Source organism: Melospiza melodia, chromosome 1 (assembly GCF_035770615.1).
Source record: "Melospiza melodia melodia isolate bMelMel2 chromosome 1, bMelMel2.pri, whole genome shotgun sequence".
Lineage (NCBI taxonomy): Eukaryota > Metazoa > Chordata > Aves > Passeriformes > Passerellidae > Melospiza > Melospiza melodia.
Genome location: NC_086194.1, coordinates 26,968,421 through 26,994,387, shown reverse-complemented (window position 1 = coordinate 26,994,387; position 25,967 = coordinate 26,968,421).

The window sequence follows — 25,967 nt, the reverse complement described above, 5'->3', positions numbered from 1 at the left end:
TGTAATTGGTATTTCTAAAAGGGATTCAGGAATCTCAGTCCACTCAGTATATCCAAAGTGCATGTCCCTATCTGGGTAGAAGAATGGCATCTTACATCCAAATAAGATGTATTTGTAGCACATCACTTTCTGCCTGCTGGGAGAAAATAAGGGGAACATTTTTCTGTAAGAATAAGCAGATTCACACTGCCCTTGTCTTTAAAGAAGGAAGGGAAATAGAAAGTTCCTAGTTGCAATCATCTTGATATAATAGATACATAATGTATCCACAGAGGCATAGAGCAACCTTGCTTGTTCCTAGGACTTTCTATTTACTATACTCGCTCCTATAAATTGTTAGGCAGACTAACACTTTCCATAGCAGATCTACTGCTTACTCAGTACTTATTTTGAATGATGCTTGTATATGTGCAGGGGACCAGATGTGTCCTTTCCAAGTGTTAATGAGGAATTGCCATGGATGTATTTTATAAAGGCAGCCTCAGTCCCTTAAAAAAATTATTTGTCATCCTGGCAGTAGCTGGTGAGAAAAGTATGCACACAGGGCATTTATTTTCTTCTCAATAGTGTAAGCTAAGGTCAGAGGTTCAGACTTCACTTTACACTCCCTTTGTTAGCTTAACACAGAACAATGCAGAGACTAAAGGGGGGGAAATGCTCATTTTTGTCACTCGCAGTGGTATCAGTGTTGGCCAAAGAGTGATAGAGGCCAGAACACTTAATAATTTGCCCGCAGTGATGCTTGTACTCCTTGAGAGTTGTTTGAATTAAACACTGCCAACCAGGGAAAAATCAATAAGGTTGTTTAAATGGTTTCACAGGGACCTTTGTGATGATTGAATATTACTCTTCTTACAAGACCAATAGCTCCTACCTTTTTTTTTTTCAGTGCATGACCAGTAACTAAAGTTATTCAGTATAAGAGTTCAAATGAAGGCTGAGCATCTTCTCTTCTTACTGTCTTCTTCTACTGACAAATAGTTTTCATTTCCCTTTTTTTTTTTTTTTACTAAAGTAGAACAAATCAATAAACCTCCCAGAAGCAGCAACATTAACATTCCAAATCATCCCTATTTCCAGCTAGATCTGCAGAAAAGGGCAAGACCAACACTGATTTACACCATCTGAGGATCTACTCCAACATTTCTTTGGGTTAGATGACATTCAATCAATTTATCCATAGAATAATGCACTGTACAAGAACTGCAAACAATACAGATTTTCAGTGTTTGAAATAGAGTAAGGTTTTATTTTTATAAATGTTTTTGACTCTTTTGAATTATAATAATCATTTAGAGGATTAATGCATAAGAATTTAGCATTCAAATCTACTTTTTGAGGGATGTGGCAAAAAATTATAGAATTTCAGTTGTATCTTAGAGAAAGCAATAAATCTGAGAAAACCTGTATCATGCCCATGTAGAGGATCTATTCAGTCAGCTAAAGATGCATGATGTGGTAGGTAAAAAATTTAAAAGATACTTGCACTGAAATAAACCTCAGTCTTCTTCCAACACTCTGTCAGCTAAACTAATACCAGTTTCTGACATCACTCACATGGACTGACAATGCAGGCCTTGTAGCAGTCAAACAGGTGGCAGTTTTCTACATTATTTGTGTACATAATTATAAAAGAGAAAGGAAAAATATGAGCCACCACCATATCAGTGAAAATAGTCCCTTCACTCTTTGGAAGTGTATGCTGTCAAATATGAGTTTCTTTCCACACCTGATGAAATGCTTTAATTCTCCTATGCATCTTTTTATGAAGTAAAGGTTATTTTCCTCCTAGAAGTCACATATGGAGCACAAAAAGAGTGGATGAAATTGATTCCTGGCTTTTTATCTCTGCTTTCCCACTATTCAATCTTTAGGATATGCCTTGATTTCCCTGCTAAACCCATGACAGCTACAACAACAGTTAACTACAAAAACGTTTTGAGATTTAATTAACTGTTACTACATTTCAAAACCTTCATTAACAATTCTCTGATGTGAATGAATTACACATTGTGGAACAGTAATGAAGGAAAATATACCAACACAGGATACAGCAAGCAAACATCCCACAAAAGCAAACAATGCCTTTACAGTGAATGCCTTTACAGTGTTTTTTCACAGTTCTGGGATATGACACCTTGCAACAATTTCTACTGTGTTCCCATCCCCATAATGTACTCTTTTAGATTAACTGATACATTTTTTTACTGGACAGCATAACTTCATAGAATACTATATATTTATATGCAAACATCTCCACAAGAATGTATCTTCATCTGCTTCAAATTGTGAAACTGAAACTACATCTTTTATGGACAATGACCACTGAGACAGTTTACAATTTCCATCCCAACTCCTGGCGTAGGAAAACCTAATGAATTCAATAGCAGCAACTACCTGAATAAAAACATGCCCCATTTGAAACTAATATATGCCCCTAAACCCCTAATTATGCTTCCAGATGAAGGAAGATTTGGGATTTACTTATTTTTCTTTCTGAGTCTAAACGTTTAACAATGTTAAGGAAAAAAAATTACAAAACAAAACAACCAAAGAAACAAAAAAACTCCCCACAATAAGCTCCCTCAAAACCAAAGAAAACTGCAAACAAGCAAAAAAGCCCACAAACAAACCCTACCACAGCCAAAAGCCAGGAGTAAAAGTTGAGTTTACATAAAGGGGGTTATAGCATTCTAATAAGAAATAGAGCATAAATTGTCTTCTCAAGTTTCCAGTATTTCATCATGGCATGATAATGTATACATCTGTATCACTTCATTTCTGATGAGTTTGTCTTTTTTTCCAGATTCTATCAACAAATAGAAAGTACAGATGAGACAGAAACACCAAATAATTGAAGGAAAAAATACCAAGTTGTCTTGTAAGTTTCCATAAAGTTCTAGCATTGGAGAAATATTCAGGAGAGTCCAAATCCAAACTAGCCTATCCATCTTTCTTGAGTGCTTGTTATATACATGTCACAGTCCCTCTGCTGGAAAAGAGATGGGCCAGTTATCTTCAGGCTTATCTACTGCACCACTTGGTCTTTCAGCCGGGCTGCAGTGGTGAGATTCTCCGTTCAACTTTTTGGCTCTCTTCTTGGAGTCAACCAAACACATTAGTAGTCATGCATATGGACTAAACCAGCAGTTTAAAAAAAAATACACAAAAAATTATGAAAATAATTTCATAATTTAGAAATTATTAGCTTTTTAAGAGCTAATAATTTCCCATCAAATGAAATCTTAATTAAAAATGCTTATGCTAGTTTTTTGGGGTTTTTTAATTCTAGTGTTGATAAAAATTCTAATATCTGGATTGTCTTATATGTGACATTTGCTTTCATAAGCCATGCAGTTATCAGAAGCTAATTCTGTTGAGAAACTAATCAGAGAAGGTGTTACACAAATGCAAAACATATGATTAAAGAGAGGGAAGGCAAAGCTCATGCAAAGAACTGAATATTATAATGAAATTGCCACTGAATGGTGATGTGAGGACTTCAAACTCAGTTTAATTAGGCCACTGAGTGGAATCCCCTAAGACTGACAGGAATTGAAAAGCTAATAATCAGTTTGTTCTTTACTGATTACCAGCTAATCATGTCCCAAACACAACCCCTTTCCCCTTTCTCATTATGAATACATTTGCAAGACTTTTTTCTAATTTCTGCATTTTTATGGGCGCACAAGTCCTAATCAGATAACTTCAAGAGCTTCAGCTAGTGTCTTTTAAAGCCCACCTATTGTTTGTGGAGCAAATATTTGCATCCTTCAGCATCACATTGTTAAACACTGGCTGTGCTTGTGGGAAGTGATGAGAAAGCCAATTATGCAAGAGCAGCATATTTTTTACCTAATTTTCCAAAGTTGATTTCCATTTTCCAGTGCCTCTGCTGAGCACTGTAATTCTATGTACAAAGAAAACCCACTTGCATTCAGAATTTCTTGCATACCATGGCATTGACATCTGAGACCTATTCCTGTGGAGCTCCTTTTCTATAACAGGAAGAATAAACTTACTTTTTATGTGTCAGCTTTCATATGAACTGTAAGCTCAGATTTTTATCTATACCCCTTTTAAGTAATTTGAAAGAGGACTATTGACTTCCTTGGACCTTACATCTGACCTCTCATGTTATAGACAACAAAGTGATATGGTTTGATTGTTAGCTGACAAGAGAAGTAGAAAGCAACTAAACCAGTAGAAAAGTATCAATCAGCTGCAGTGGGGTGAACAGGTTATCTGGAATATTTTTAGATGAGATTTTTTGTGAAAAGCATTAAAGTGTCAATTGTCCTTTGGAAATCAGCAAGCTGTTGGGTGCCTAAATTCTACACATATCTCCATTTTCATCAGTAGAATTTCCTAAATTCCCCGTAAAGTTTCTTTACTTATGCAAACACCAAGGACTTCTGTTACCTTAACACACCTAAGCAGTTCAGCACCAAGGCCATGAATTTGTCTCATCAGGATCCTCAGAACCTGTCAGCACCAATCCCCTATCAGGAGTAATCTCTGCAGACAGCACAGAGGGCAGAAATGCTGTTATTCAAGATCCCAGTGAGACAAGAGAGAGATGCCTGTGCACTTCCATCTATATCTCAGAGACTAGAGGACCTTTGCAAAGAGTCCCCAGCATGAGAGGACTCAAGCTTGCATCTCTTCCCCACTAGGCACCACACTTTTGCAAGCAGCCACACATTTTCACTCTCCTGCTGTAGCTTTGAATTTTTTTTTTTTTTAATGACTCTGTATTTTTGTTTGGTCCCGAAGAAAAGGAGCAGTGGGAAATATAATTTCTTCCCACTCAACAAATCAGGACACCTGCAGAAGAGACCTGTGCTCTGATCTGTTTCCATGGACTATTTCTTTGTCTCACATTATGAAGACTTAATGCTATGCTATATATGTGTAATTACATGCAAATGAGAGAGAAAATATGTGCTACACTTCTTTAGGACACCAGCAAACATCATATCTAGTAACAAAATAACCAGTGAAGGCAACTAAACAATTCCCAGTGATATTATGGATATAGAAAGAGCAAACAGCAGGGCCCTGGGTCACAGTGCCATGATAAGTAAAGCCCTCATGAATCTTGTTATTACTACAAGCATGTCCAAATTCTTCCCACACTAGTTTTAATTTTTCTTGTCCATTTTTAACATTTCTTTGGCCGTTCTTACCCTTAATTTCTACTGCAACAGTACATTTGTAGCATCTGGTAACTGGCAAGAGCATGTTGGAAATAAATTTCATCTTACTGAATCAGTTAATATGTTATTGTTTGTAGTTTTTTAATCATTCACAAGCAAAGGTTTATTTTCTCTTCCTTGACTGAGTCTTATAAAGAAAATCAACACAAAATGAGGAAAAATAAATAAACCCTTAAAGAAATATCTTTAATTTACACAGGCATAAATTTCATTGCAATTCTTGTTTTTTTCTATTAATTCTAAATTTTAAAATATATCCTAATACTTTGAGATTTTCTTTACATTTATTTGTAAAAAACACCCCACAAAACAAAACCAAAAACAACAACAAAATAACCTTCTTGAGGAACTATCTCACTTCCTTTAGGGAAGAACAACCCTATTTTGAAAAATAAACAATAAATAAAATATCAAGAGATGAATTCACAATAATACTTCAAAATTAAACTTTACAAAAATAATTGCTTCCCCTGACTAGTTCTTTATATAAATAAATAAATAATTAAAGGAAAAGAAGGGAGCAGTAGAGTGACTACATTAAGAAGTTGATTGATGTGTTGCTCCTGAGCGATGTACGGCAAGCTTTTCTCTGGAGAGACTTTATTGGTTTGCTGGTACTAAATTTTCCAAACATATATATATCTTCTGATGCATGGCAAGTTTGTCACTGTTGAGAAACTACGTCAGCCAAGTTAGAAAAGTTAAGAGCCTGTAAAACTTAAGTCATCCAGAACTGCCACTAATGGAAAAAAATATAGAGTGATATGAAAGAAATTCAAAGTTATATGAAGGTTGAGGTTTTAGATGGATGAGAGTAAAAGGTGGGTAGCACAGGCATTACATTTGCAGATTGCTTAAAATACAAAGAAAATAATAATTTAAAATACAACAGAATGTCAGATCACCTTCTAAAAATTTTCCATTTAAAAGGAAAAAAGAAGAGTTAAACCTGAATCCTATAAAAATTTCCTAAATCTGTCATTTGGGTTCTCTGTATATAAAGTTTAACAGTATAAGGAAGCTTAAACTGGCAGTTGAAAACCATAATAAATAAAATATGGATTAATAACATTAAATTAATTTGAGAAATAATAAATTAGTCAATTAATTATTAACTAATTAAATTCCTGACTGAATTGGGTTTTTCAGCCTGCAGAAGAGAAGGTTTTCAGAAAGAAGTAATGCTGGAAAATATCAGCTTTCTCTCCATATTTTTATATGCAATGTTTGAACATGGTCTCTTGAACAAGATTTTCAATTGTCTAAATGACCATTAACAAAATTAGATATCTGCTGGAATATGTTGCGTAACAACAGAATGTTCTCTCATCTAATAATGAAACAAAATATCATTAAACCTGGGCAACTAACAATGCAATCAAGATTTAAATCTTTCAGAATTCACTCGTGCTTCACCTATAAATATTCATGGACAGCATAGGCCTGTCAAAGAAGGCTGATAAATTCAACGAGTTTTGTACATCAAATACTTATTCACCATGTCTTTGTATTCCCTATAAATTTCCTCATCAAGTGTGTCCAGGACAGCCTATTTCTGAATCAGAGTACAGTGCTAGTGGTTGGGGCTTGCTGTTCAATAATCCATTCACCCTTGAGATCACTGCCCTTCCTAAAGCAGGGGAAACACACAGGTTAGAAAAGGCACAGCCGTGGGACAGCACGTCTGTAAAAACAGAATATAATCAGCCAGACAACTGTATAATGTACTTTAAAATTATATTTAAGCGTGTGTTCTGCTGTTATGGGAATAGTAGATGATACTAATTTACCACTAATCAGACACTATTATCCACCAAGAGCAGCCTCTGCCAGTGAATTGTTACACTGGTAAAAAGCTGACAGATTACTTTCCACTACAGCGTGCAGAAATAAGAGATCTTTACAAATGACATGCCACAGCCATGAAAGCCAATGACACAGGGAGCACTTAGAGCTGATAAGAAGCATTTACTTTCTGCCACTTCAAAAGTGAATTCTCCCTGGGATGCCTTTAATCCTACCTGGCACCTTAAACCCAGTGCTCTGCACTGCAGCAAGAAGAGATGAAAGCAAAAGGGCACAGGCAAGAGAGAGACAAGCAGATTTAACAAGACAGGCAATACGTATGACTGATCATCTGTTGGCATAAAATACAGCAAGAGGCAATGGAATAATAAGGAAATAACAACAACAACAATAATTATTATAATTCTAATAGTTTTTAAACAAATATGTTTGGGGGGCTGAAGCTTTAATCGGTCACAGAAACTGCCCACACAGCTGGGAAAGTGTTCTTGAATTAGGATGAAAATTAAGTTATTAAAATATTAAATGCAAAGCTGTTCTCTTTTGCACTGAAAATGTTGCATATCCAGTAGGTAATTAGCAGATCATCAAATCAAGCAGGGACCTGGACCTCTCAGAAAGCAGAAATATTTTGCTGTAGAAAATGGTCCAAAATTGCTTTCTTTCTAGTCCTCTCCCTTCTGCTAACACCACTTGTCTGTGAGATACTCTGTTTGTATCATTGTCGTGATACAAACACTTTCAAGTTTTGGCTAAGACACAGACCATTAAATGTAAACCTCATTCAACTAAATAGTAAACCAACAAAATTATTATTTCAGTGATAAATTCATTATCAAACGGCAATGCTAATTCTTAATAAAGATATCTATCATCTCCTTCCTAATCTGAAGGTGTGCATCCATGCTTGGTTAGGAGATATCTTTGCCTTGATGAGTCTTTGAAAATGTCATAGCTTTGTGCTTGTCAAGGATAAGGATTAAAAATATTTTCCATAATATACTAAATCTCAAAGATTTCTAAAATTTATCAGCCTTAACAATGTTGTATTGTAGGTGTTATTTTTGTATGTAAAACAAGATTTCCAGGAGTTCTTCATTATTGTGGATGCACACAACCCAAGGACACAGTTTATGGCATGTAAGCAAGGCCTTTAGATTGCACTGGTCCTTTTAAACATGGTGCACAATAAAGGATTCTTTTCCCTGTGGATCAGCATCAGGAAGGAAAACTTTAAGATTTTGTAGTAAAAGAGCCAAGGACCTACAGGGGTGATGGCTTAAATACTCCTAGTAAATGTATCCTTATCAAGAAACAGGTCAAGTCACACATGGTCATTGCACATACTCTTGCGGTCCTTTCAAGAAACTTGTATAACTTGAGTCTTCAGGCTTTCTATAGACCAGCTGGTTATAACTTCTGTGTCTCATTTTTTTTTATTCATCTCAAGATAATTTAGAAAGAAAACAATTATTACACCTGAATTTTTATTATTGTGTAAATCATATAAAGAAGTAATCCTGTATTGGTACACAACTGAAGAATTTTCATAGTTACAATTCCTTTACGCTTACCATGACTTAGACTGCAATTTCTTTTTAGTTTCAGTGAATCCCTGGGTAATGCAAATGCCAAAGTATTTGCAGGACTAACTTTTAACTGGATAACCATAGGATATAGCTATGATAAAAGTAAACAAACCAGAAAATATGCCCCTTTTGTAAGCTACCTGTGAAATCCTAATGTAATAGTTAATACATTAATCATTCCAAAGTATTAGAACAGAACTCTGACACATTCACCTTTACTGGAGGAAAAAAAAGCTGTGACAGAGATTGTCAAATTCTGCTGATCCTCCTCTGCTGAAACATTCTGTCCATAAGAAATACCTTGAAGGCAGTGTTCCCAAAATAGCACACAACTTTATGGAAGAAGGTTGACAGAATCTTGATCAAAGTAAATATATGACTGAAAGTGACAACTTGTACACCTAAACTTAAGATAAAGAGAGAAAGGAATAAATAACTATGAAATAATTCTAGTTAGAGAAAAAGCTGCTTCCAAGTATGAATTCTGTCCCATAATGGTGAGGAACTTTCCTGTTAAATTTGTATTTATGATACACAAATAGATATATTCATAATCTATATAAGCTTTTCAAATGTAAACAATCAAAAAGACAAAATGCAAAAACTTTTAAAAGCTCTTTTTTTACATATCACATGTAACTATATAATTATATTTATTCAGAGGAAATTCTATCTGCTTTGTTTCAATATCCAATAGCTATGTGGGCTTTAAGTTATGGGGTAATTATATGCTGCAGTTAGGAAAAAGCTGCTAGTACTTCAAATCTAATCCTGTTTGATGTATTTCACCCATTTCTGCAACATTAAAGAATTTGCTTAAAATAGTTGCACTTCATCACTTTGAAATTTCAGGACAATGACAACTTAGAGAAACTAGCATCACTCAGTAGTATGATCCCCTGTGTTTGAGGATATGGTGACCATTTTCAGTAGTTTCTGTTCATCATCCTTATTATTTTGACAAGTTTTAATACTATTCATCAGAGAACACATGCTAAGTGTATACTTTGTGGCTATCAGGGGAATTTTCAAACTCATAAAATTGTATCATTATTCTTTACCTGAAGTGAGTGATTGGTGTTCTGTGCCATGAATCTTCCTTTTAACAGACTATTGTAGGCATTGAATGAAATTTTAAAACTTTTCATGTTGCCTAAAACACAGCATTCTTAAAGACCAATCTCCAATGCCTTTAATTACCTTGGCAGGGGGTTGGACCAGAGGTCCCTTCCAAATCTGACTATTCTGTGATTAATTGACTTTTGTTGAATACCCTGCACTGCTGCCTGGCCTGACTTAATTATTTACAAAAAAACGCCTGCTGGTACAATGATAAGTTCAGCTTTTCTGAAATGATGGCACCAAAGTAGTCACTGTAATGTTGCTTAGTTGACAAAGAGACCATTGAAAAATTAAGAAAGGATACTGAACTGAATGATCCTGGAGTTTAGAATGTGCAGCTCTCCTACCATCAAGCAAAACCAGTTACCTTTCTTAACTAAAAATAAGGACTGCCCTCTTGAAAGGCTTTTCTAGGGCAGCTCTGCTACTAAGGGTTTTGGCACTCCATCAGTGGCCTGATGAAGGATATCTCCCCCAGTACTCTCACCGGTCACGTTAGGAAGGAAGTGACTGGTAGCACTTGGATGGACAGCAGGTGCCCACAAAGTCTCTCTAGCCCTTCCCACCTTCATTAGGCAATGGGGGAAAATATAATGAAGGGCTCGTGGGTCAATATAAGAATGGAGTGCTGTCCTTCAGGAACAAGAGGTCTCCAGCATGGGTCCACCATGGTGTCACAAGTCTTACCAGCAAAATTGCTCCAGCATGGGTTCCTCTCTCCACAGGCCCACAGGTCCTGCCAGAAGCCTGGTCCAATCACAAGGTCGCAGTCTTCTTAAGAACACATCCATCTTCTCTAGTGTGAGGTTCTCCACAGTCTGCAGGTGAATATCTGCTCCACCATGGAACTGCATGGGCTGAAGGGGAACAGCCTGCCTCACCACGGTCTTCACCGAGGGCTGCAGGGGAATCACTGTTCTGGAACAGTAATACCTCTCCCCACTCCCCTCTTAATTGACCTTGGTGTCTTCAGGGTTGGTCATCTGATGTCTTCTCACTCCTCTCTCCCAGCTGCTGTAGCACAGTATCATTTCCTCTTCTTAAATGTGTTATCCAGGAGGGAATTCCAGTGTCACTGGTGGGTTCAGCCTTGTTCAGTAGTAGGTCTGTCTTGAAGCTGCTTATATTGTTCACAGTTTCTGATGTCTTCCCACAGAAGTCACCCCTGCAGCCCCTCCACTACCAAAACCTTTCCATGCAAACCCCACACTGATGCTGGTGCTGCATCCTCTGAGGCAGACTAGGTTCTTTAGGGTCTGCCCAGCCATAAAGATTCAGCACCTTCCTTCCCTGACCAGAGGAGTTTCCAAAAGCAGAAATGGATGATTCTGGCTCTACTTCCAAAACCTCCTGATGGTGTGAAGACCTGTGTAAGCAATGGGTCCTCATAGAGCATCACAAAGAGATGTCTGTGATTTGCTGTCAGCAGTCACTAGCAGGCAGTCTATAGTTGGATGGCAGTGTGCCCAGCTAGTTATGACAAGCCACAGTGCAACAGGGACTTGGCATAGCCATCTCTAGCCAAGGTTTTCTTAAAATTTCCCCTATGGCAAGATGACTAAGAGCCAAAGTATTGTTTGAAAACCCATGTTTTCTTCCCAAAATTCCTTCCTTTCCCTGCTTTCTTTCCCGTTTCTAGGCTCTTTTCTCACTCATATGCATAACTAAATCCATTCAAGACCTCTATTCTTTTATGTCTCAGTGGAGAACACATGAGGAGTACAGAGGGAAAGCAGTCCTTTTAATGGGAGGAATTAGACATTCTTTTTCTTTATTGGCTTCTTGCTGATGACTCTTTATGCCACACATATGCATATGAATATTCTAAGTGCATTTGATCACAGATATATGTTGCACCTAGCAGGATATGCTTTTCTGATGGGTTTGTTGATCTCAACTGTAAGAGGTGAGTTAGAGTTATTTAGAATCCAGTGGCATTTTAATAGGAAAACGGGCAATATCACAAACAGCTAACATTTTTAATTTTTAACAGCTAATATGAGCAGAAACTTTTCTCATCTTTATAAGTCTGTTTATGTCAAGAGATAAGTGCTTTGATGACGCATTATGAAACGTCTTTTTCTCAATGACTTTTTAAGGCTAGGAAAAGCATTAAATGCTAGTATACTATTATGTCCAACTGAAAGGAAACATGCACGACTTTAAAGAGATCTTGTTTCAAAAAGCTACCAAATTATAGTGGTAGTCACTTTACTTATTACTTTTCTTTAGGTATTGCCAGTAACCAGCTTTATTCCTCATGATGCCAGGAAAACTAGAGATATGCACAAAATAATTTACTTAAGTTACAGATTATTAATTTTCTAATGTGTCATTTTCTTAAAAATCTGAACAATGGGCTGACAGGTACACAGATTGGTAGGGCTCATTTCCTTTGTGGAACAGCTATGTGTAAGCTAACACTACCCTCACATAGGAAAGAATGGAGAGGATAACAAGTGGAAGCTAAAAGCAACTGACAAAGGAGTTTGAACAAAACTGTAGTTTTCCTGACAGTGCAAGCCTGTCCTGAACAAAGTACTGCACCATCCTGGTTAGGAAATTGGGGATAAAAGTAACAGTGACACTTGACAGTGTGATGAACTCTCACAGTCCCTTTGGAGCGCCCATTGTATATCCCCTATTCCTTTTTAATCATTCCAGTCACCTACAGGCAATTCCCTCTACTATTGTAATAGTAAAAAGTGGAGATATTTTTAGCTGGTGAAGGTTCATTTGACATTTTGTATGCTTTCATCATATTATTTAGGATAGAAACACTGTTTCTCACTAAATAAAAAGATTTCAAGTACAGTAGATTCAACACACGGCGGCAAAAAGCTTTGATTATGATATTTCAACTGCGTGAGATCTGACTGTAAAGGCTAAAAGAAACTTCTGTTGCTCTGTGGGGGAACAATCTTCAGCAAAAAGGCTTTTTACTACCTAGGACTTTACTAAGTTTTAATGCTGATTTCCCTCACTTTTCTTTTTATAATGTCTTCTAGACTAGGACATCATGTAGGGAATTAAAAAGACACTGCAACCTGGAAATGGAGGTCTATCATCACAATCTACTTAATTATAAAGTTATGCTTATATATATATAGATATATAGCACCTAATAAAAGTAGAAAAGGGAAATGGCAAAGGTGTTACATTCTGTACATTCTGACAAGTGCTCCCCAGAATGACAACAAATATGGTTTTCCTGCTACCTATACACACACTATAATGCTGCAGAAAAATACACAAACACATTCTCTCAACTGTTTACTCTTGAACTTGATGAATCCTGAGTAGCAACTCAGTCTGTCCCCTGACTCTGTGGGAAGAGGCAGGTGGATAGCAGGTTCTCACAAATTTCAAACACACATCCAGACATACAGGGGAGCAATCCTACCTTTGGGTTAGTTCATATAGCACCATGATCTAACAGGTGTGGAAGTGTAGGTGCCCTGGCCCTGCCTTCAGTGCTGCCAGTGTCCTGTCACTCTGGCCCCACACTGGGACCAAGCACATCAGCTGAGTGCTACTTGGTGAGCCTTTACACTCCTCTGTCCTCACTGCTGGAAATCTCACTGCATACAAGGGAAGGAGAATGGCATCATGTGGCCCTGACTGACCTAGAGTCCTGTGGGTATCTGGCACTGACACCAATAGAAGGGATGTTTGTCTCCATCCAAAATGTGTCTTTCAAAGATCTCCTTTCAGGCAGTAGTTGGTAACTTCAATAGCATCAGCAGACACAAGGCTCAGTGCTATTCATGTATTGAGAAATCCCTTTTGTACAGGATTCTTACTAGAAAGTAATTTGTTCCACTTATCCATTTAACTACACTTTATTTTACATTTAATTCATTTTTGGCTTGATGACTCTGCCTTGAATAATCTATATTGATATTTGTTCAGTGGCTTGTGGAACAACCTGAACTGTCACCCCTACCTATTAAAACACAAAACAAACTGTGGGTTAATTCATACATCTTCCTTCTCCTTTAATAGGAGTTCAACACACTTTGCTGTTAATAAAATGTCACAATTCCTTCATCATCTACTTTAGAAGATGTTTATCTGGATTCTAAAATCATGAAACTTTGATAAACTATATTAAATCAATGTGCAAAGATCATCATAAACACCTCAAGTATGCTCTTTTAAGTCAATCTTTATATTAACTAAAACTAGAGGCAGAGGGATAAGTGATGGCAAGGAAAATCCAGATTAAACATAACTTTTTGGTTTTTTTAAGCTGTCACAGAATCCCTGTTTAATTTTCTAATGAGAGAAACAGAAGAAAATAACTCAAAAGGGAGTAGGGATTTCTAAACACATGAACTGTATTCATGAAAATGTACTGTCTTCATCTCTCACAGCATATAACCTACCACAGTCATTTTAACTATTCATTTGAGCTGATGGAGTACTAAGCATCACTTTTCAGAAAGAATTCAGTATAAGTTCTAGTCCTGTACTGTAATTCATCCTGAACACAAATATTTCAAATGCTAAAGTCAGCAAGATTGTAATGGTGGATGAAAAGTCAGTCTAGAGCACTGATATTTTTCATTATATCCTGCAAAACTGAAATTCTTAGCACATCATTTGAAATTATAAACAGAACTGAAAGGTCATGTAACAAGTTTTGGTAACTTGTAGATTGTTGTGTATATTTCAAGTATGGAGCAACAGGTCTAACTTTAGGACTCAGGTTACACTGGTTTCAAATATTCTTTGGACATTTGAAATTCAAACTGATGGTAATCTTATCTCTAATTTTATAAGCACTCCTTCTTATTGAAAATATAGAAAATGATTGTAAGAGCTTTTAGCAGAACAGTTGGAATAATTGTTTCTCTTTTAAAATATATATGCTGCACTGTGTACAATAAGATGGCAGTAATATGCCTTGAAACACACGTGATCCTGTATATTACATTCACACAGAAGATCCTATTGCAGTTGAGTTTATGGGTGTGCATGTGGATTTTAGTCAGCCTTATGGTAACAAAGGTCATAATTTTAAAAAGAGCTGTTGGAGCACAATGCACATCCTGCAATATTATTATTCTTTCTGGAATGACTCCAGTTATGTTGGAAAGGAAATGTCTTTGCCATAATTTTGATATTACTCCTGTAGTGTTTTTCTTTACTATTAGATTTTTGTGCCACAGTGCCTACTTTTGTGCCTACTTTTACTTTCAAGACATGTTAGCAATTCACCTGACTGTGTTATGGAAGTTCTTTATCCTACATCATTACAAATCAACATACAGAAGATTCAGCTGCTCTGTTTAAATAATTTGAGTAAGTTAGATGAAAAAGGAGTAAGTAACTTGTAGAAGCAGATTCAATACCGAAGCCGTGGTACACACTGCTTCCAGTTTAAGGGGAAGAACTATGAAAATAAGCACTCAAGTTTTATCCAATCCAGATTCTTTCAAATCCCAGAAACATGGAGGTAAGCAGGCCATTAACACTTTACATTTATTTACACATTATTGTTAGAGACTGTCCATTGGGCAGTGCTCCAGGCAGACACAGCATAATCTATAATCTCCTAAATGATCAGCAATTCTCCCACATTCCTACATATCTGAAGAAAACTTTCAAATATGAGCTACCTATGCTCAGGGAAAGGGATCCAATGCAGGAGCACAGTGCTCTTATCCTTCTCTAAGTACTGATTAAATGCATAATTCTGATATAATTTGAGCCAGTACTCAGTAATATAGTTGTAATAAGTGTGTTACAGTTTCCCTATAGTTACTTTGATTTTGGCCAACTTAACATACTGAAAAAGATTCATACTATTTTTTGCTCTTTGCTCAATATTAGGCATAAGAAACTGCAGTCAGAACTTTAATACTTAAAGTATGCTCTGAAATATTTAGGAATAATGTTAGTACTTTGACCTTTACAATATTCTACATCTTCATTGGCCAGCTGCTTCATCCCCTTCCCCATAGGTTAGAGAGGCAGTAAAATAATGGGATACATGGAACAGATAGGCACAATGGCCAATCAAACAAAGCAATATTAAAAAGGTCAAAACACTCAAGTCTACTGCTATGATTTATAAAACATATGAAGAATTGTAATTTTAGTACCCAATTCTATTGAGAATAATCATAGTGAGAATTGAAAATGGCACAAAGAATAGATTTTGGTGACAGTAATTTCATTTTGAATGAAAGATAGCAGTCTGTATTCGTCACTAAAACTAGGTTCGTTACCTTTATGATTTCACTCTTCAAAGGTACCCTTGGGTCTGGAACCTATTCCTTCTTTTCCTCACAAGTCAATTTAAATATTACAGCTACCTATACAACACTGTCACTCGGGGAAATACTTTGGAATCTATTTCTTGCTGTGGGAGTAAGAGGCTACATCTAAGCTCCTATTTTTATATCTTTACATATGTGTGTTTTTATTTCTCTCTCTATATATATATATATATGGATATATGTATACACACACTCACACAGCTCTTCTGAGCATTATGAAAACATACAAGACAAAGCTTGATGATTAACTGCTGAAATAATGTCTTCTGCAATTTGTGTACAGATCACAGCTCTGTAGAATGTGAACCAAACGTCAATTTTCTGCCCAATGAGAAGTAACTGTTTTACAGAAACAAAATAAGATATTGCAGGTGGGTTGAGCCATTTTTGCTGACGGTACATACCATTCTTTTAGTCTTCTTTCCCCAGGTTTGTTACTTCAAGGTTCTTACTCTTAAAGTTTCCTTTGAGTTTGCTCTCCCTATGCAGTACATGAACAGTTAACAGTCAACAAACAACATGCATTACCATTTGCCTCTGTATTTCAAACAAATAAATTTCATATTGTACTTACAGCAAGCTAGAAGAGAACCAGTTGATTGAAGACTGGTTTAATAGCTCTCTTGTTCTGCCTTGTGGTCACCATGAGGAACGTCCTTGGTACCACCTGCAAGGAGAGAGGTCACCACCTGCCCAGGGCAGTGCCAGCACTGATGGTGCATGCCTGGGGCACACATGACACATGGCAATTGTGTGGCCAGCACATGCTAATCTCGTGCTCATCACACAGCAATCACAAGGGTTTCACATGTCAATCACATGCTAATCACAGAACCACAGAACCATTTATGTTGGAAAAGATGTCCAAGATCATTGAGTCCAATCTTCGACTAATTTTTATCTTGTCAATTAGACCATGGCATTAAGCTCCACTTCCAGGAATTCCTGAAACACCTCCAAGGATAGTGAATCTACCAACTGCCTGGGCAACCTGTTCCAGTGCTTGATAATCCTTCCCATGAAGAAATTCTCCCTGATGTCCTGGGATAATCAAGTGCCTATCATGTGCCTGAAAAGACAATCACGCATCCATAATGCACTGGGCAATCACACATTCAGCCTGTGCACAGCATGATGCCTTGTGAAGGCTGACCTAGAGCAGAGACTAGATGGAGTTAGGCAATAAAGTAGGTATTTTTTAGGAGGCCTCAATAGATCCACCTTGAGAAGCACAAGAACCCAGCCAGGGCTACACCCAAGATGAACCCAAAATGGTCACAAAATGGATGATGGGTCACGGGGTCTCACACTTCTCTAAGTTCTGGTCCATTAGCACATTGAAGCTAACTGTCCAATTACAGCTCTAGCCAATGAAGTCCCTTCCATCCTTCTTGTTTTTCTCTTTTCAGTCCACTATTGTTTATGCTCTTGGGCCTGAAATCTGGGTCGGTTGTCCTTGGTCCTCAGCTAGGGAAGGAATTGTTTTGTGTACCTACTCTGAGACAAGAGCTAATATGAAGCACAGACCTACACACTAAAGCAGCACATAATTTGAAAACTATAAAAGCTAAAACCTGAAGCATCAAGCATACACCCAACTCACAAGCATCAGGCACCCAATGTGTTTGTAGGGCACATCTGTCACACCTACATCCTTGTCCTCCATGTGTTGGTTACAAAACAATAATGTCTGTGTCCTGGCTCTTTTATAAGCAACCATTATCACAGCTCAGAGAAAGTAGTAGTTCATTAAATTATGTTGATTTAATTGCTTGAAATCATGTGAACAAAGTGCTATTGCTGTCTTAGAGACTATCTAGGAAGTTTATTGGTGAGAATTTGCACCAGTGCAGTTGTGATAATGCTGATTAATTTTGTAAAATATGAACTTCATTTGCTGGCCTAGATTCCTGCAAAGAGATCTTTGCAGGAAGATCTTAACATGTCTAATTGTTCAGATTTCTTTGTAAAGAAATGGCTAAAAAGCTACTAAACACAAGTCTCAAAAATGGCAACTTTAATCTTTTCAGCTTTACAAATCTGAAAAGGTAAAGAATGCAAATTAAACTATCAGTATGGTAAAAATAAAGTACATATTCTGATTACCTGGCTTATTTTCTACTTCAAATGAAATTGCAGTGCAATTTTCAAGATGCTATGTGGTACTAGCACTGAATTAAGGAACCTCACTGAAAAATTAATCCAGTTTACTATAGAACACTGTGTCTAGGACCTATATTATATCTTGAGAGCATTTACAAAAGCATTTTATCATGCTTATGAAGCAGGCAAAGTTAATAAATATTGTATTTTTAGTTACACACTAACTGTTCATTGTCTTAAACATATTCCTGCAAATCTGTTGTAATGGATAACCTACTGCATGCTGAAATTATTGTGACTGTCTCTTGAAAAAGTTCTCTAACTAAATGCCTTTATGTCACTCACTGAAAAAGTTTTCTACAGAAGGTGCTACATTAGTGCTGTTCTGCAGCCCTTTTAGAGGTCATTAGCTAAAATAAAGTTCTTTGGGGAATTGATACAGATGCAAAATTTGCACGCTGCAGATTTATAAGCTCCAAAGACATATTATATTTTGGAAAGAAAATTTTTTGTCTATTCAACATACTGAACTTCCAAATACTTCATCACTCTTTCTTTGGATTCAGTCAGAAGATGTACATTCATCTGGGCCTCGCTTTGCCTCATAACTAGTTCTTCAGCTGCTGTTGAAATTATGGTATTATCTTGCTCTCTCACTGCTGGCTGACCTAAGACTGCTTTTAACTTCAGATATGTTGTACTTCTGAATCTCTTTACATAGGTAAATTCTGCTGAAAGGTCACAAAACAGTGGGGAGCACTGTAATTTCAGCATGCCCAGTGGCTGCTGCATACAGAAATACCTCAGCTCAGCACTGATACATAGGGTTTCAGACAGGATTCAGGGAGAATCATGGAACTATTTGGGCTGGAATGAGCTTTGAAGGTCTCTTGTCCAGCCACCTGCTCTGGACAGGTCTGAACATTGGCACATTTTCTAAAGAAATTCTAGGTTTGGGGAGTCAAAATCAAGACAGTTTCCTAGGATCAGTGATATTGTTCTAATGGTAAGAACATTTAAGCAGCTTCTCAGCAAGACCAGCCAAAAGCCAGGGAATCCAAAATACAGCCAACACTTTTTAAATGTGCTGCCCTATTGGCTTCCCACCTAAATAGACACTTCAGATCTGTTTAGAGCAACCAGAAAATATCAGACTGAAGTATGGTTACAGGTGGCTGCATCGGATTTTGCACTTCAGAAAGCAGCTTTAATTACACAACTTTGTTACTGTAAGAATAGTTTTTAATATTCCACAGTAATACCTTGCATTTATACTGGTTTAAAAAAAAGTTTTTGCACTGTTCCTCTGTGTTTGTGTTATGCATCACAGCTCATGACAACAGTCTGAATGCTTCTCTGCAAAGTTAACTACTCCAGGCACATTGAATTTGATTTTAAGTGGTTGCATTCTTATGTGTTATTTTTTGTTTTCTTTCTGACAGAACCCAACACAATCACTATGTTATTTTATTTGGTTTTGTGTCTTTCACCAGTTTAAAACAATCTTCCCCAAATACATTGACAGAATGTCACATATCTTTATGATTCATATTTGTTAAAAATACAATTTGAATCCTTTCAGTATCATTTTTTATCACTATAAATGACTTTATGTTTTTGCAACCATCTCCATTAGTGCATGACAAACTGTGAAATTCGCCATTTTTGCCATGACCAATCCATAAAATCTGTCATCTTCCTGCATGATGGTGTTCATGATTTACATGGAGTCTTATTCATAAGGTCACTTATTTAAATGGCTCATGAAAATTACTGTTGAGAAAGTGGATACATCCTGTAAGTGGGAAGTCACATGGACCAATTTGTCACTCTTTCCTTTTTGTAAAAGGAATGTTTTTTTTACACTTGTGTATTCTGTATTATGCCTATTGTCACATTTTTAAATAGCAAGAATTAAAAAAAAAAGTCCATTACCTCCCTTCTGCTGAGTATATTGTCTCTAGGAGAATACTAAGCAAAGAAAGGGAGATGCAAAATGTCTTATAGTGGGTGGTCTGCAGATGCCTCATCATGATACAGATTCACATCCTTTATAAGAAGCAACACGGAAGGAGTCATCAAAAATACAAAGTCCACATTAGTGAAGCTAATTTGGGAAAACATAATTAAATTGTCCCTACACATTTGAGATCTCTATGACTGAGGGCTGCAAGCATATAATGTAGGTCCATATTCTCAATAAGAAATACACAGACACCACAATATTCATAAATTCAGTCTTATTTGGGAAAATAAAATACAGGAACATGAATACTCAAGCACAAATATTTTGTCATAGGATTTTCTAAAAGCAGTTGTTGGTATAGTGGGATTTCTACTATGAGAAAAGAATCCTATCTTCAGTCAGTCTTTGTTAATTTAACAACTGTAATTTTCCTCAAATAGATGCTATGTTCCACAGCATTTGGAAGGTTATGATTTAAAGAAACTCACAGTAGCAATGGCTGACTAAGGAGAGACATTTCTGAGAGTCCTAGGAATAACAAAAAGAGTGCAAGAGTGTGCGTGAGTTATATTTTGTCATGTGAATAAAGGGAGGAGAATTATGTCCTGACATTAGGTGGTGAGAGGAGTTGAGGGGTCTGGTGTCAGGTTTGGACCTGCTTGCTTTACTTCTTTCTTTTGCTACATTTTGCGAAACCCACATTTATTGAAAATCTTGCATAATTATTTTGAAGTTCTTTTTATGCACATGTTTCTTAACCAAAAAGAGTCTCTTAACTCTCTGCTTGGGGCAGTGCAGACACAGAATTAATGCATTAACAGAATTAACTGATTGCTTTTAATCCTGGGCTGTGTCAAGGAGGTGGAAGGTACATGCTTCTGCTGAGAAAAAGAGGAGGTTTGAGAGAGTCATACCGTGAATGGGATCATCAGAAGACATCAGTTCTTCCTAACGCTTTCTAGGTGCTGGGAGCTGTCCACAGAAGGACACTGCATCACCAAGCCTGGAAGGAGAGCTGCATGACCATGCATACTCATCCCATACCCTTACCAGGAATTTTGATTCCAGAGTTGGCACAGAAGAGTGTCCTGTTGATTCAGAAGCATTTGAGATTGACTGCTGGTTAGGGCTAGCAGCTGCTGCCCAGCTCACTCTCAGGAACAGCTGGGCAAGCCTTACCTTTAACTCTTGCAGCTTCAGCTCCTCCCTGCTGCTGCAGACTGGAAGGCTGTGAGCCAGGGATTGTCGGGGTGAAAGCTGGGAGTAGTTTGCCCTTACAAAGGAGCTCTTTCCAGAGCAGTTTCAAAAGGGATAAGGTACCCTCACAAAAATTCAGGTTTCCAGCTTTACTGGAAACTACCCTGAAATCAAGTTTCTACTAACCTGAAATCAAGTTTATTTAATACCTAGATTTACTTCCTTCCTAAGTCAGATTCATTATTTTTTAAGGACTGCAAACATACATACATACTTACATGCACACATAAATGTGCATGCATACAGATAGATAGTGTTATGCCCTAATAATTTCAGAAGTCTCTTTTGACAGGGAGCATGAAAGAGAGATAATATCCCATCAATCAGGAAACAGATACCATCTATTAGAGAAACTGAGCAAATTATACAAAAATGAAGGCTCGGATTCAAACCAAGATTAAAGACAATATCACTTTCCAGCCTTAATCAGAGTGATACATATCTGTAGTTTCAGAAATATTAAGAAATACCACAGCTTAATGGAAAGTAGAGAGTGGCTGCCTGAAGGGAGTGGATATTCTGTCACTGGAAGATGGTAGGTTATTCTCTACCAATGGGAAATCTTTACGCAGAAACTAAATTGCCGCTTGTCATGGATACTCATTTATATAAAGTGACACTGCTACTCCCACCCACCGATACTGACTTCCAGTAATCAGTCATGTGTCACACGCACACCCATGCAGAGTTACACCAAGTCATGTGAGCTAATATTCACTTCCACACTCCCAGGCTGTGACCACTTACTCATGTCAAGATATGTGCTGTCCTGTTCATTAATACTAATGCCAATTCAAGCATATCCCTGTAGTCATCTTCAATCTTACTCAGTTATGTTGGCACTTTACTCAATCACTATCAGTCAGACCCACCCAGTTGCACTATAGCTGTGACAGATGCACACTCTCAGAGCCTCAGGGTGCGTTTGACAAATAGAAATTGTGTTGCCCAGATTTGGAGACTATCTGGCTCCCATATCTTAGTGGTACAAAAGCAGCAATGACTTCATACGAATCATTTGAATAACAATTCTAGAAGAGGAACACTTACTGAAGGCCAAGTCAACACTTTCTGAACAGAACCATAAAGACATCTACATTTTATCATAGGAAGTGTGCACACAGCTGTAAGTAGGTGACTTACAGGTCACTAGCAGGTGACCAGCAGAGAGGCTTGATGAGTTATTACATCTGCAAACAGGTGCTGGTGCATGCATTATATCTCACATATTTTGCATATTCTTCAATCTTTTTGGTGGATACATGTGAGTGGTGGGCATTGTACTTTAGGAAATGCTCTCAAAGGCTGGCCCTGCTCTGTGAGTCTTTGACTGTTATTTGGGTTACTCTGTATAGTGTTAACAGTGAACTTAGTGAACTTTGATTTCTTCTCTGAATTTTGCTCCTCGGCAAAGCAGGTAAGGATCATTTAAAAAAGGAGCAAGAAGAGTGAAATAAAATTTTAGTTTGAAAATTTAATTGATGTGATGAACCTATCATGCATTATTCCTCACTGTGTTCCTCCATTCTGCATTTCCCCTGTGTACCACACTGTTTTCAAGGTCCTCCACAAAAGTGAACCTTCTTACATGTTTCATTGTCATAATAATCATCCCTCCACATTCTTGGATTCCATAATCATAGACTAAGTCTTAGGTTTATTTCTGTGGCTCTCCAAGGAAACTGGCTGGGGACTGTTTATTTCTGCTTCCAGGTTTCTGACTAATTGCCAAAAAAAAAAAAAAATGGATAAGATTCGATAAGAAAGATTCCAGTGTAAAAAAAGAAGAACAGCTCACCTTACTCTTAGAAATTCAGCAGACCTTTCAGGATGAAAGAGATTGAACTATGAAGATTTACAAAGTGTTGAGAAAATTTGCTTTTTCTTTTTGTATTTATGTAGGCAAATTCTTGCATCTTTTCATGTCTTCTCTTTTGAATTTTCCTTCATTTATTGTCAACCCACATAGCTTCAAATCATCAATCCAGTAGCTGGCTGCCATAACTTGTTTTATTTGATAGTCGGACCCTACTTTCTCCTATTTTCCACTGTTAGGCAGACTTCAGTGTTATGACTTAATTTAAAATGAACCTAAATCTACAGCACAGGTAATTTTTCTTTTGAATGTTAATAGTATTAATATATGGCTATTCCCTGAGAAAAACAGTGTTCTATTATTATTTTCCTTTCTGATGGTAGAAAATGCAAAGTTTAAAGAAAGAAGTTGCATTTCAGCTGGACTGCTCATGAACACTAAACTTCCTGAGGTTATTCTTTGTTAGCAACAGCCTAAATTAATCGTTTTCTGCAATGTATGCCAAGCAGACAACCTAAGACAATTAAAGCCGATGTGACTTTTTCTTTAATCCTTATTTGATTGCTTGATGCAGTCTACTGATGCAGCTGTTGGCACAGTAGATTAAGTTACTCTTAACCACAGCAACCCCTGTTGCTCACAGAGCCAAATCCTGGAGGCAAATTTTTTCCCTCTGCCATTGATTAGCAGCAAAAGTAATTAGAATATTTTGTAGATAAAACATGAGAATTCTCAGGGCTGAATATTCAGACCTTTCTGAAACTGCTGCAGTGACAGAGAATCCAGGTGGCATTTGCAGGTGCACTGCTGCAGTAAATGATGAAGCTGGCATCTTTGGCAGTTCTACTCAGTACTGATGGCAGTGGATGTTAGGTTTTGTTAATCCAGTTTGTAATCTCCCTTCTTCTTTTGTACACACAGAAACACCCACACATTCAATTTCATTACATCTTTTCATCACATACGGACTACTAACTGCAGTCATTACATGAAATATTATTCCATTTCCCTAATTCAGGTTTAAAAATGCACCGCTTTACATACACACACATACACAGACTTTAGTTTAGTTTAGTTTGGTTTCAAATTTTTCATTATAGGTGACTTTAAATGCCTTTTTTTTTTTTTTAGTATGAAGGTTCTAAAATGATGTAAGACAGAAGCACTCAAACTAATGAAGCATTGTTGATAATTCTGAATTTCAGATTGGAATATAGAAAATATTAATGATTTCTGTCTGAAATTGTCTCACTTTGCTGCAATAGATGTCATTATGGCACATAATAACAACAACATATGAATTGCCCTAAAAATGTAATGACAAATATTTTAGATGCAATAAAAATAACCCCCTCAAAACACACTACATGCACACAAAGATGAGAAATAGGGCTTTTAATAGATGTTTAAATAGAACTCTCACTCACCTTTTTCTGAACCTGAAAATACAGCAGATCTTTAGAAAAATATTTCAAAACTGGAAGCCCTAAAAAATCAGATCAATTCTAAAATATTGCTGCTTAGAAGTAAATACAAGCATTCTAAATGGATTTTTTAAAAAAAAATTTTATCAATTTTAAAAAATATTGCTGGTTAGCGGTATCTTGATTGAGATGCTTTGACACAGGAAATGTTTCTCACTTGTAAACATTTTTCAGGAAAATAGACATTTTGGTAGATTGTCAGTATAGTAAAAGATGTTTGGAATACTTCAAATCTAGTTTTCACTGTGGATAAGATCATTGCCATAAAGCCCTGCTTGTCTTTTGAATACAGTGGTGGGGCACTGACTGACAATTCTCCTCCTGCCTCTGCTGACACCTGCCTGTCTGGCACAGTCTTCCACTGGGCACTGAGCAATTCTGTCACAAAGATCCTCTTGATGTGAACTTGCTTTCTTTGGCTTGCAGGCCTTTCTATTTCATGCCTTATCTCCAGCAGTGCTTTTAGAAGGACTTTTCCCATGTGACAGAACGAATATGAGCAGTGATGGCACGAGTTTCAGGAGCAGCTCAGCACACGTGACATCAGAGGAATTTTGGTGCTCCCTTTTCTAGCTGGGACTGTCTGTAGGGCAAACAAGAAGCACAAAGACTTGAATTATCTGCTGTAAGGCCACTAACCTGAAGAGCTGGATCTTGAGTACCAAAAATTAACAAAAGGGAAATGTGCACCACGTGTACAGGAGTTTTCATAATATTTTCACCCAAGACTAGGAAAGTAAAGCGAAGGAGCAAATAGTGAGCCTCTGGATGATCTTACAAGGACAAAAGAGAAAGCAACAGAAACTCATGACCATGTGGTCTTTTGATGTCATAGAGCTCTCGCTGGCAGTTGGGAGAAAGAACAACTAAAACACTGTCTCTATATAAAAACTGATCCTTATCAAAATCACTGTATTTGCAAAATGAATTTCAAATCTAGTTTGTTTTCAGATTTCTTTTCAGTGAAACCATTTTTTAAAATTACCTAGGTACTTTAACAACCTGAAATTAATTTCAGTTGTCATGTCAAATTATGAAATGCAATAAAGACCTCGTAGGATATGAAATATTTGTGAGGATGAAAAGTAAAGAATTCAGAACATTAAGAAGGAACAAGCTGAGTTTTCTCTCAGGTATCATTCAAACAGAGCTTCCAAAGCTCTGTTGGGATTAGTCAGGGCATTAGTAATGAATATGCTGCTATCCAACAGTGAATTTCCTGCCATTCCTTGCAGCAGAGTGACAAAGCAAATGCATAACTCTGTGTGTGCACATGTATGAAACTTGAGGGAAAAGGTAGGGAAAAGAGAAATGGTGA